This window comes from Danio rerio, chromosome 22 (genome assembly GCF_049306965.1).
Source record: "Danio rerio strain Tuebingen ecotype United States chromosome 22, GRCz12tu, whole genome shotgun sequence".
Taxonomy (NCBI): Eukaryota; Metazoa; Chordata; class Actinopteri; order Cypriniformes; family Danionidae; genus Danio; species Danio rerio.
In genome coordinates, this window is record NC_133197.1 from 37,800,356 (window position 1) to 37,812,248 (window position 11,893).

An 11,893-nucleotide genomic window follows, 5' to 3' on the forward strand; every position below is an offset into this window, starting at 1 on the left:
TTAAGCAGGTCATTTTTTCAGCCTGTCCAGCTAAGACCAGGCTGGAAACCATGCTAGAAACATCACACCTTGTTTTAAATCATGCTATAAACATGCTAGGTCAAAACATTCTTATTCATGCTTATCATGAGTTAAACATGTTTGCAACGTAATAATATATGACCATATTGCCAAAACAAAAATGCTAAATCATGCAAAATCATGTTAGCAACATGCTAAAGCACAGTAGCAGTCTTAAACCATACAAGAGACGTGCTATCAATTTGCAAAAAAAAAACATTTTAGTCATGCTTATTCATACTAGTATTAAACATTTTTTTCCAACATGCTAATTCATGATACCAGTGCTATAAGAAAAATGCTATGTTAGCATCAAGTTAGCAACATGCTAAAACGTGTCTTAAATTATAACAATTTATGACAAAAGTGTGTTAAATCATACATAAAATGTGTTAAACATGCTAGAAACATTACATCCTGTGTTAAATCATGCTATAAACATGCTAGGTCAAAACATTCTTATTCATGCTAATCATGCGTTAAACATGTTTGCAACATACTAATATATGACCATAATGCCAAAATAAAAATGCTAGAAACAACTACCCCCCATGCAGAATCATGCTAGCAACATGCTAAAACATAGCAGCAGTCTTAAACCATACAATAGATGTGCTAGCAATTTGCAAAAAAACATTTTAGTCATGTTAGAAACATGCTAGCTACATGTTAAACATGCTAGCAAAATGCTGAAAATGCTGAAAATGCTAAATAATGAAAGCGTGAGATAATGCTAACTAGCTGCCGACTAAAATGTTTCAATTCAGTTAAAAGTATCTTATTTCAGCTATCAAAAGTGCTTTTAGCTGTATGTTTAGATAGCTTTAAATGTCAAATTGTGTCTCTCTCTCCTTTGCTCCTCAAACATTGCCTCCTTTTAGCAACTCAGAGTCCATTTTCCTGCCCTTTCTCATGGTTTTTGCACGTTGTAAAGTTAAAAAGGCAACAGAAACGAGCGGTGGCGACTCGAACCCCCTGCCGATCGCAGCAGCAGCTGTTTCTTATTCCTCAGAGAAGTGTGAAGTGACTGGTGTTTACATTGCTCTGCGCAGATCTCACCGACACAAGCACAAAACAGGCCCAATGAAAGAATGTGGAAAACCCCTGACGCTAAAAAAAACACCCCAGGAATCGCTGCAGAAATTTTAGACATAACAAAAAATTATATGATGAGAGCCATCCATGAAAGTATTTATTGTGGCCTTATGGCAAGCATAAAGCGGTGATTATGTTCACGTCTATATTGCATTAGAGCTCCTTTCACTTCTCTCCAGATACGGTTACGTTCAAGACTTTAACTTTATGTGTGGGGTTGGCTAAATGTTTCAAATCATTCTGAAAGTAGTTTCGCTCTCTTTTTTAGTCTCCGGATACTACATGCTACATTTATAGTACATATATCTGATTGAAAATACATGTCTACAACTTCAGACTATCATGATTGTGATCATTCAGGACCGTTTGCACAGTCTGTGAATTAAAGGTGATTATATATACACATTTGAAGTCAGAATTATTAGTTTATTTTTTCCCCAATTTTGTTTAACAGAAAGAAGATTTTTTTTCAGCACATTTCTAAACATAATAGTTTTAATAACTCATTTCTAATTACTGATTTATTTTATCTTTACTATGATGACAGTATAATATTTTACTTGATATTTTTCAAGAAACTTCTATACAGCTTAAAGTGACATTTAAAGGCTTAACTAGGTTAATTAGGTTAACTAGGCAGGTTAGGGTAATTAGGCAAGTTGTATAACGATGGTTTGTTCTGTAGCCTATTGAAAAAAAATGCTTAAAGTGGCTAATCTCTCGCCTTGATTATTGTAATGCTATTTATACTTTTTTTACCTAAGGGTTCTATAATGAAGTTGCAACCGATACAAAATGCAGCAGCCAGAGTTTTAATGAAATTGAAGAACGGAGAGCACATAACACCCAGGGCCGGAGTGGGACTCTTTTTTTAGCCCTGGAGTTTCAAGCCTCAGACCGGCCCACCTCAATTCACCACTGACTATATTACAATAAGGTTACTTCCAATTCTGTTTCTAATTACACTATCACGTCTTTTTTTGAGAAAACAGCACTTTTAGAACTTCAAATGTTCAACAACCCTTACAGTATTATGTCTTAACAATAAAAATGAAAAAAAAAAATTATTACTCAGACAAGGACCGAACCCAGGTTGGCCGCATCATAATCTAACGTACTAACCACTTTACCGCAACAGCTATACGTAAAATGGTGACTTATCTAGTTATATCATCATTAACCTGCATCCTGCTCACTAGGCTACGAGAAAATAGATAAAAAGAGCAGAGCTGCGGTAAAATAATGAATAAGAAGGCTGTGGTCAATTAATAAATTATAAATAAATAAATTATTTTTAAAAAGTGTGATGACTGCTGAGAGCAACCAATTCTGGAACTAGGGACACCGGCCCTCGCGGCCAAAAAACGGACCGGCCCACAGGGAATGCTCCCGGTCCTCCCGATTAGCCAATCCGGGCCTGATAACACCCGTATTTATAGAATTACACTGGTTACCCGTGCACCAAAGAATAGATTTTAAGATTCTTTTATTGGTTTATAAAGCACTTCACAACATGACACCTTCCTACATTTCCGACTGCTTATGAAAATATAACCCAAACCGTTTGCTACGCACTTCTAGCGCTGGGCTTTTAGAATTTTACTCTGTAAACCTGATGCGATCTGGCGGCACTTCTTTTAGCCATTATGCTCCAAAAATGTGGAACTGTCTCTCTCTTGAAGTGAAAGAATCCCCTAGTATTCATGTTTTTAAAAAACATGTTAAGACACATCTTTTTAAAATTGGGTATGAATACACAAGCTTTCAAGGTGTATGCAATTTATCCATATTGTTGTAGGTTTTTGTGTGTATGTATGGTTTATGTTTAGTGTGTGCTTGCATATATAAGGACTATTGTGTGCGTGATCATGTGCATATATGCTTATATTTTGTGTACATGAATGCTTTTATCTGAGTATATGTGACAAGTTTATTTGGTCTTTTTTAATGCTTTTTTGTTGTTGTTTGTGAGGCACTTTGAGTTGCTTGTATGTTGGAAAAGTGCTATACAAATAAAATTTATTATTATTATTATTATTATTATTAATTTTGACCTTAAAATGGTGTTCAAAAAAATTAAAACTTCTTTTATTCTAGCTCTACAGTGACAAAAATTGGTGGGAGAAAAAAAAATAGTTATATTAGAACATATTTTTTTATTTTTTTGCGTTCCCTTGCAAAGACGTTTTGCGTTATCTCGCAAAACTGTTTCTCCACAAACTCTTCCTGTTCACTTCGTTCATGTAAACCCTCCTGTTTTTGCCGAAATTCTCCCGTATTTTACCATTCTATCTCACTATCATCCTGTCATCAAGTATTTTCCCATATTTCGGATATATTTTTAATCTTGAAAGCTCGCTGAAATTAATACTAAAATGCCTGCATTCACTTTCTTTACATTCAAGCTGTGCATCGATAGTCGCCTTTCATATGCTACCTCTGAACCAGTGAATGCGTATAAGCGCTGACTGACAGACATGCTACGTATAATAAACTTATCAGAGATCGGCTTCTGTACACGCCATAAGTATTTTACGTTTTGTCAGTTTAGTGGCTAGTTCGTAGAAATTCGTACAACTTCAGTCATTAAAAAATGTACGATTTTAAAAAGGAGGCGTGGCACCTAACCCCAACCGTCATTGGCAAATCGTACTAAATTGTACAAATTAGATCATGCGAATTCATACGAATTAGCCACTTAATCAAAAAGTTACGAATTGCCGTGAGATTGCACTGATTACACAGTAATTTGTGACAATTTTGCATTTTATATTGGGTGGACAGTTTCTGAGGAGTTACCATGTAAGTACACTGTTAATAAAGTGTTGCATAGAAGATATTTTTACAAGTAACACAGTAATTTGTGACTATTTTATATTTTATATTGAGTGGACAGTTCCTGTGGAGTTAACATGTAAGTATGCTGGCATCACAAGTTGAAAGCTTCTAATAAAACATTAGTTCTGCTATACAATGTTCACAAAGTACATGGTATGCAAACAGGTGTGGAAGTGGGAAAACACCTGCAAGTACATATTGTTTTTACGCAATGCACTTACATAATTGTTGTTACAGATGTGTACTTTCTTAGTGGTGTTACCAATGTCCTGTTACACATTTGAACTTACACATACTATTGTGGGTTGTAACATGTGTGTAGTTACACCAGTATTACACAAGTAAATACTGTGTACATACACTGTAGTTACATACTACTAATACATCTAGTTACCATGTAAGTTCACAGGTACAGTATAAGCGACACAATATAAAGTACAAAACTCTCAATAAAACTCTCAAACAAGTAAAAATTACAGTATTTTAATTTTTAAATTGTATAAATTTATATTTATTTATCAAAAAAAAACAGTAATATATTAGAAAAATGTTATAGTTTAAAAAAGTAAAGCTTCAAAACTCAGTGTACACCCTATAAGTGCTCCATTTGAGATATGATGCTTATGGGAAACGTATATGATTCATGAATTTGCTTCTACAGCACACTTCAGCTCGTGATGCTTTCGGGAAACACAGCTCAGAGCCGCTCTTGATTTACTCACCGAACCACACGTCAAATACTTCTGTCGTGTTCATGTGTGTAAAGAACTTCATGTTTACTTAAAGCCTGTGACACATCACATTTCTAGAGTTTCCACACCTTTGAACATAATTTCCATGAGTTTTCCAGTTTCTTGTTATACTGGATGACGAGGGTTTTATAAAACACACACCATTTTGGCAATCTTGGTGGCTGATTCATAAAAAGTCTGTTTAGTCTCGTTTGTACATTCTTAATTAGATCGTCTCATATCCGAAAGTTCAAACCGAAACCATATTCAATTACCAACTTACATTTTTCCCATAATATCGAAGGTTGGAGACATGAAAAAAAAATGTATACATACAGGGGTTGGACAATGAAGCTGAAATAAGTTTTGGCCAGCCTGGTGGTAAGAGTAGAGCAGAGAGTGAAGGTTTAACTAGCAGATTAAACACACAGTTTTTGTCCCAAATATTTAACTAGTGCAAATTAGTATAACTAGGGAGTAGTCAAGTTTAACTTGTGAGTAGATGAGAATAACTAGGGATAAGTAAATAGATGAGTTTAACTAGTGCAAATGAGTATAACTAGGGAGTAGTCAAGTTTATCTTGTGAGTCGATGAGTTTAACTAGTGTAAATGAGTATAACTAGGGAGTAGTCAAGTTTATCTTGTGAGTCGATGAGTTTAACTAGTGTAAATGAGTATAACTAGGGAGTACTCAGGTTTATCTGGTCACACTTTACAATAAGGTTCATTAGTTAATCTTAACTAACGCATTTACTAACATGAACAAACAATTAACAATACATTTACTACTGTATTTGTTCATGTTAGTAAACGTTAGTTAATGAAAATACAGTAGTTCATTGTTAGTTCATGTTAACTCATGCTGCATTAACTAATGTTAACAAGCATGGACTTGGATGTTAATAATGCATTAGTAAATGTTAAATTATGATTAATAAATGCTGTACATGTGTTGTTCATGATTAGTTCATGTTAGTAAGTGCATTAACTAATGAACCTTATTGTAAAGTGTCGATGAGTTTAACTAGTGCAAATGAGTATAACTAGGTAGTAGTCAAGTTTAACTTGTGAGTCGATGAGTTTAACTAGCGTAAATGAGTATAACTAGGTAGTAGTCAAGTTTAACTTGTGAGTAGATGAGAATAACTAGGGATAAGTAAATAGATGAGTTTAACTAGTGCAAATAAGTATAACTAGGTAGTAGTCAAGTTTAACTTGTGAGTCGATGAGTTTAACTAGCGTAAATGAGTATAACTAGGTAGTAGTCAAGTTTAACTTGTGAGTAGATGAGAATAACTAGGGATAAGTGAATAGATGAGTTTAACTAGTGCAAATGAGTATAACTAGGTAGTAGTCAAGTTTAACTTGTGAGTCGATGAGTTTAACTAGTCTAAATGTGTATAACTAGGGAGTCTTCAAGTTTATCTTGTGAGTCAATGAGTTTAACTAGCGTAAATGAGTATAACTAGGGAGTAGTCAAGCTTAACTTGTGAGTCGAGGAGATTACCTAGTGATTGATGAGTACATGAGTTTACCAAGTGTAAATGAGTATAACTACAGAGTATTCAAGGTTAACTTGTGATTAGATGAGATTAACTAGTGATTAGTGAGTAGAAGAGTTTAACTAGTATAAATGAGTGTATCTAGGGAGTAGTCAAGTTTAACTTGTGAGTCGATGATATCACCTACACTCTAAAAAGGAATGTGTTGAAAACAACACAACATGTGTTATTTTTAACACATGTCCTGAGTGTGCTCAGGGACAACACATGTTGAGTTAAGTTTAACACACAAAATGTGTCATAAAATGTAACACATTAATGTGCAGCATAAGTTGACACACAGATGTGTTATTTTTGTATGTGTTTAACACAACTGTGTGTTACTATTCATTTTTTGTAATTTTAAATGTAAAAAATATTATGAATGTAAAATCAATATACAAAATCTCACAGGAAACATTAAACACTGTTCACATACTGTTTAATTTTCCCAAATGCATTCAAATGTTTTACAGCAATTCATTGTACATAATATAAAAACTCACTTTATAAAAGTATTCATTAAATTGAACTCGTATCTGTTACGCATGCCAATAAAATGTCAAATATGTATGAAACATATATATTTTCAAAATTATTCTCTAGTGAAAGAAATAAATAACCATAGCACACTGTTTATACATTCACCCACATGTAAGGTGCTTGTCTTAACAAAATAAATCATTGTCAAATCTAATCAAAACACTTCAATTATTTAGGTAACCCTTTATAGTAACGACACAATATAAATCATTTATTAAGCATTAGCAAGTACAGTAGTTAATTCACAATTTGTTAAGCATTAAATCTACATTATAAGACATTAGTAAGTGGTTTCTAAATACTGCTACAAAGGCTGTTTTTTTGACTTATAAGCACATTTATAATGTGCCTAACAATTGTACTTTTATAATTCATACTTTCAAATACAAATGGTTTGTAAATAATGCAGTCCTAATTTAGTAGTGAAAAAATAATCAGAAGCAAAGTGTGAAGGTACAATTATTAAGCACATTAAACATTTACTTATAAGTCAAGAATACAGCATTTGTAAACCGCTAATGTCTTATAATGTAGAGTTAACGCTTTACAAACTAATGAATTCACCATTTGCTAATGCTTAATAAATGATTTATAGTGTGTAGTTATTATAAAGTGTTACCAAAGTTTCAATCACTAACATGTTTAAAACAATATTTTGTATTTAGGAGATACATACTGCTGATCACAAAATGACAAAATGTCTAGAGGTCTGTAATCTATTAAGTCCCCAGGCAGCAAAGCAAAGAGAAAACGATTTGTTCTGATGACACTGAAGAAAAAAATATGTTCATCAAAAACTTAACTCTTAAAACTCTCGTTCCCTGTGTTTCCTGACTCTTCAGAAGGGCATGAATTAATTTTAAAATTATCTGTTTAGATGTTTTAAAAAGGAATTTAAATTATGATATGTTCTAGGGCAACGATTTTGACTACAAATTAAAGTTAAGTTGTGACTATCAGAGAGTGCATGCATTTCCCTTAAATGCCAAATTACAAAATCCTTTTAAAGACACTTTGGATAGGTGTACATACTTATTTCAATTAGGTACAAGACTGCACCTTAGCAATTAATTCCATGACCTTTGATCGTGTGCAAGATGACTGGGACAAGGACAGGTCATATATATATATATATATATATATATATATATATATATATATATATATATATATATACTCAAAAAAAGAAAAAACAGAAGACAGTTGGCATGGATAATGAAGATTGCACAGCCAGAAGAATTTGAAAAGTCTGTCTACAGCACAGGTCAGGCTTTCAGGATCGAGTGGAAGAGCAAAAGAGTCATTCTTTGCCACAGCTACAAGTACACGTACACGTACAAGGATCCATGTCCTAGACAACCAATAGAAACCAACTGCGGCTGAGCTGACTTCAGGGTCCCTTTCATGGATTCAGTGAGCAAAGATGTAACGGTGGTACCAGCCTTCAGGAATGAAACAATAAAAAGCATAAGAAAATGTTGCTGCATTAGAAACATTTTATTTATCATAAGCTAAACCAATAAAAACTATACCGGCATTTGCTCCAACAGGTAGGACACAGCAGAAGTCACACAGCATTTACTCCCAGCAACACTTCTCCCAGAGGCAGTAGGTGGAAGAAGATGAATAAGGATCTTTAACAGTTTAACAGCTCATCTTGAAGTGAAGATACAGGTCACATGCAAAATAAGAATTTAAACAAAATATATTAGAAATTAATATCTTTAATAGAATATTAATATTCACATCAAGTTTTATCTTTTAAACTATTTTTAGAAAAGTGTGCACATGCAACAGATATTTTGGCTGAAACTCATACCATCATGCTGATTGTCAGCCATCTTCAGTAAGAGTCTGATGTCAATTTTCTTCTCCAAGATGCTATTTCTTTGAGTTCTGGAATTATCGTCCCTTCCCTTTTCTGGATAAACAAGTCTTCGTTCCCATCTGTGAGCTTGGAAAATTCAATGTCCATCTTTAAAGAAAGAAAGAAATCAGAAACAAAGAAATATTAATATTACAATTATGAAATAAATGTCTGTGTAAAGTTCTGTCTTAGTTGAGCATGTCTATTACCAAAGCTGGCATGTCAAGAAATCTGGGATAGTCCTTGAAGATTTCAGCAAGAGATTTTGAAGGGATTTTGTTGTTATCCATCTTCTTCTGTAACTGAAGGTTTGATTGATTGCAGTCTTTATTGATGATAAATTGTCTGGTGATGGTCGCATCTCCTTTATCAGAGACAACCACTCACTTGGTACGGTTTCATCTGGACTTGGTGAAGAAGGTTGCGGTGTACAATGATGATGTTTTAAACTGTACACCCACTGGCTCTGTTGAAGCTTCCGTCTGACTGTGTGATGGCCTAGCAAAAAAAAAATCCTCCTGACATTAGTAATGTAAAAACAGAACTAATGAAAGTCAAATAAATGAGCAACTTATATACACATTCCTAATAAATTCAGTTTATGATGTAAAAACATTCTTACATGTCCCTCATTTTCACCAAAGGGCACCTGAGGGGAACAATGACAGAATCTCTTTTGCTAGTACCAGCTTTTCTGTACCAGAAGGATAGCTAAAAAAGTAAAAAAAAACAAATACAGTTGCATAAATTGCTTATACACAAACATTGACAAACATAAAAAATGGACTAAACAGTGGTACTTCAGAATTGATTGGGATAAATTGTTAAATGTATTTATTTGAAATATTTTTTAAATTTAGAATTTATTTTAATATAGAACTTATTTAAATAAATGTAATTTATTTAATTTGCAAATAAATACATCTTACATGGAATAAACAAACCACATACTCACAATCCATGTTTCTCTACAAGGACACTGACAGCAACTTTTTGACAGTCTTCATGTTCTCTCAGGATTGAAGAGGCTTTTCTTCAAGCAGCGTCAGCAAACTAGTTGTGTTGCCAGTCTGAGTTGAATCTGTTAAAGGACACTAAGAAATGCCAAAACATTTTATTTATTTAAATGTTTACGTTTATCCATGGTAATATAAAGGGAGAAATATATTAATGTTTTACCTGTAATGAGTGCACACTTCTTTCTAATGAGTCTGGGGTGTTGCTTGCAATATAATATATTTGAAATTTGCCAAGCTCCTTTACTCCTGCATTTACATCAGTGTCAATGAACTTGAAAATCTGTCAAATTTCAATATTCAATCAAAAGATAGTTGTTGAGACCGTTCCAGTTTGACTAAGGCTATCAGATCTCCAACATTGCCATCTGTGAATAGTTTTCTCCATATTTCCTTTCTGTCTATGAAGACAGTTGCAAAAACGCGGTGTAGAAGTGTTAAGAGTGACTGTAATTTGTTCCTCGACTTCCATCTCCTAAGAGAGAAATTCATACAGCACAATGAGAAAACAAACACATGTAACTGTGTATGACAATAAAAAGTACACTTTTAAATAGTACGCGACTAGTAGGGTACCACAAAATGGCGCGCAAAATTGAGTACATTAAAGATCTTATTTTAGCTATTGTTTATGAATTTGCTCACACCTCGGCGCCATTTGGTGTCTGTACAAAGCACAAAACTAACGTTACGACAAGGGATTTATGTTTAAATTCCTGCCGCAGAGCTTCATATTAGGTTATATATTAAATAACCTTATGATAATAACGTAACGTTAAATGCATAAATTATATCCGGTAACGTTAGCGTTACCTCGAGTGTCAAGAGACGCAGAGGCTTTTTAAAGTGACGGCAACTGTTACACCAAAATGCAGTACGTTAACGTTACATATTTAGGGTAAGTCTTTCGCCTTATATGTAACTTATTATTAACAATTCTGCCAAGTGCCAACGCAGCTTTACAAAAGACGCGCCAGATGCGTTAGCTTGCGCGGCTAAAGTTAATGTTACATGACAGAGTTGCCAAGTCCCGTGTATCAGGAGTACGAAACATGAAAACATAATAAAAGTAACAAAAATAACTTCTTGGACAACTAACACAAAACATTCTCACGCAGAGTGGAAGAAATATTTACTATCGTAGACGAATTTTAATGAATTTCACTCACCTGAGGCAGAGAGGTGCGTTATCCGATAGAGCTCTGGGAGAGCGTCAGTTGAAAAAGAACCTCACTGCGCATGCGCGTGCAGAAATTAACAGCATAAACCCCGAAATATAGAATTTTTAGCCACATACTCACAAATGCTTATTTTATATTACCATCATGATAAATAAACTACATAAACTCATAACAAAGTGCCATTTGACTACAGGCAAAAATGCATTGTATTCCAACATACTGTTTAAATGTGTTTAACACAGTCATTGTGTAAACAGTTAAGCACAATATTAACACACAATGTGTCCGTAGTAACACAAAATGTGTTACGACCTGTTTGACACATATTTTGTGTAAATTTTTAACACATCACTTTTAAGAGTGTAGTGATTGGTGAGTAGATGAGTTTAACTAGTGTAAATTAGTATAGTAGTATGTAGTAGACAAGTTTAACTTGTGAGTAAACCAGTTTAACTAGACAGTAGACAAGATTTACTTAGTAACGAGTTTAACTAGTGAGTTGATGAAATTAGCGGTTAGTGAGTGGATGAGTTTAGCTAGTGAGCAGACCAGTTTAACCAGTCAGTAGACAAGATGAACCAGCTAGTGCAGGGGTGGCCAAGCCTGTTCCTGGAGAGCCACCTTTCTGCAGATTTCAGTTGCCACCCATTTCAAATACCCCTGCTGAAAAATCCAGCTTAAACCAGCCTAGGCTGGTTGGTTGGTTTTAGCTGGTCGACCAGGCTGGATTTAGAGGGGTTTTGGCCATTTCCAGGCTGGTTTCCAGCCATTTCCAGCCTGGTCTTAGCAGGTTAGGCTGGAAAATGACCAGCTAAATCCAGCTAAAACCAGCTTGACCAGCCTGGTTTAAGATGGACATAGCTGGTTTTGGCTGGGCTCCCAGCCTGGTTAGGCTGGTCAAGCTGGTTTTAGCTGGTCATCTCCCAGCCTGACCAGCTACGACCAGGCTGGAAATGGCTGGAAACCAACCTGGTCGACCAGCTTAAACCAGCCAACCAGCCTAGGCTGGTTTAAGCAGTT

The 11,893-nt window shown here is 34.5% G+C and overlaps 1 long non-coding RNA gene across 1 annotated transcript; it reads right to left on the reverse strand.

The window, feature by feature from the left end:
- Window positions 1-9,298: 9,298 nt before the first annotated feature.
- LOC141380245 (uncharacterized) lies at window positions 9,299-10,918 on the reverse strand. The gene is made up of 4 exons (XR_012397924.1): window positions 10,862-10,918; window positions 9,856-10,167; window positions 9,632-9,770; window positions 9,299-9,387 (listed from the first exon to the last, which is right to left on the reverse strand). It is a non-coding gene; the product is annotated as an uncharacterized lncRNA (long non-coding RNA).
- Between the last annotated feature and the right edge of the window lie 975 nt (window positions 10,919-11,893).